Raw genomic sequence first — 2231 nt, forward strand, 5'->3', positions numbered from 1 at the left:
CTGATGAGATAAAACTAAAGAAGCAGCAATCTGCGTCTCCGTAAGCCAGAAACTTTTCCTCCAGTTTTATGTGCCCAAGAAAATGAAGAAGGCTGGGTCGGCCGGGTCGGCCGGGTCGGCTGGGTGGGCTGGCTCTCGCTGCGCGGCCCTGGGCTGCGCGGCCCTGGCCAGCTGGCCTGTGACCACGCCTCTGGGTGCCTGCTGGTGGCGGTGCCCGACGCAGCTGCCTCTGGGGTTTTCCGTCATCCTCTCGATCTGCGCCGGTCACTTCACCGCGGTGGGCTCTCCGTGGTGGCCAGGCCAGTGGGCACTAGGGTCCCCCTCCCCCATGGGCTCAAACAGCAACCTTGTGGTGCTGGTGCTGATGGTGTCGGGGCAGCTGCATAAAACACCTGCAGCAGGGCAATGAAACTTGCCCTATCTATAGCGTGGAATAAAAGTATGTCCTCCAGGGTCACGCTACTTTCTGAAGCACAGAAGGTGGTCACCAGGAAGCGCCTGACGGTGTGTGTGTGGTGTGAGTTAACTGGGCAGGGGCTTTCGTTTACCCAGAGCATCCTGGCGCCTTCTTAGAACACGGAGGCAGCCAATCTGCTGGCCTGAGAAAGGCCAGTGGGGCCGTGAACCAGAGGGCCCTTCAGTCAAGCCAGGGGAGAGGCCAGGGCAGGCACGGGGGGAGGGGCGCAGGGGGGGAGAGGCGCGGGGGGGGGGGGAGAGTGTGAAGTGGTGGGGGGTGGAAGATGGGCGTGGGCAGCCCCCAGCAGGCGCTGGAGTGCAAATGTGTGACTGGGGATTCGTTCTAGGAGAGGTGCAAGCCTGAAATTCAGAGGGAAAAAGGGAGGGAGGGAGGAGATGGGGGCAGGAGAGATTGAGGACTTCGGGGCGCTCTGGGCCTACTGAAGCAGAGCGGAGATTCAGCAGCTTCCTGAGAGCTTGTTCAGCCCAGCAAAGGCAACGTGGACTTTCCGTCCTCACATGTCCACCATGGCTCGCCTGGCCCTGCTTAGGCCACGTCTCTTGGCAGGCCTTGTGACGTCCCCGGACCTAGGGGACATGTCCTCCGCTTCGTCTCTAATCCCCCGTGGGCTTGGTTTCCAGGAGAGCGACGCTTCGTCTCTGATGGCCGGCAACTGATGACTGGACCTGCCTTCGCATCCTGCACAGGGCAGCACCGGGCCCCTGGGTGACCTCGCCTGGTGTCCTTGCTCCAGAGCAAGGCCCCGCGGCACCTAAACCCCCGAGGGAACAAGCGAGCCACCTGCCAGGTGGAAAGTCACCTACCCCAGAGCGCGGAACAACCTACATCTACCGCAACGACTGACCTCTTAGGTGACGCTTCCCCTTGGGGACTAGGGGGTCACTCTTGGGGTCTCGCAGAGGTGGGAGAGAGAGCTACATTGCTGAGGGGTAACTCCACAGCCACCCGCAGGCCTGGACTCACCCTGCCTCTGGCGGGTGACGGGCCTCGGGCTGGGTGCCTAGAGCAAGGCCTGGTGAATGCTTGACATTGCCAAGGCAGAGGCTTCCATTAGCCAGGCTTGAGAACTTTAAATGCCCTTTGAGGTATTAATAATTACCAATATTAAAGTGAATTAATCTGTTGACAGCTGTGCTGCACATTTTTTTTTTATCTTTTAATTGCAATATTAGCCAGCAATGTTACTGTTAGCTCCAAGTGATGAATCACAACCAGGCTTCCCCGGGGTCCCGGAGCTGACTGGAGCTTTTGCCTGTAATTGACTCAGGTGTCTACTTTGGAAACTTCCCCACCCTGCCCTCTCCCACCTTGACACTAAGAGTTTGGGCTCCTGAGTTAACTTTCACAATGGTGGCAAATGAATGCAAAAGCTTTTTAATTTTTTAAAATTTTTTAAAAGATTTATTTATTTATGCACACAGAACTGGGGTACAGAACTGGGGCCAGAGGTGCAGGGGCGGCGAGTGGCTTCACCAGAGACAGAGCTGGGAGCAGAACAGGCAGATGGACGAAGTCCACTGCTGAGGGGGCAGCGGGCCGGTCAGGAGAGGTCTGCCGCGCCATGTGGTCACCTCCGGGACAGGCGGGAATCGAACTCATGCTGCAGTGGCTTCAGCTTCTCAGTGCTGCGCTTTAACCCGCTGCGCCCCAGGGAGGGCCAAAAGCTTTTTTATTTTAAAAAATTAAGTAGCAGCGGTGTGACCTCACGCCCGGGCAGTGCGTGGCGCGGACGGTGGGCGCTGCCGGCTGCGGG

The sequence above is a fragment of the Condylura cristata genome, unplaced genomic scaffold (assembly GCF_000260355.1).
Source record: "Condylura cristata isolate star-nosed mole 26May11 unplaced genomic scaffold, ConCri1.0 scaffold00010, whole genome shotgun sequence".
Taxonomy (NCBI): domain Eukaryota; kingdom Metazoa; phylum Chordata; class Mammalia; order Eulipotyphla; family Talpidae; genus Condylura; species Condylura cristata.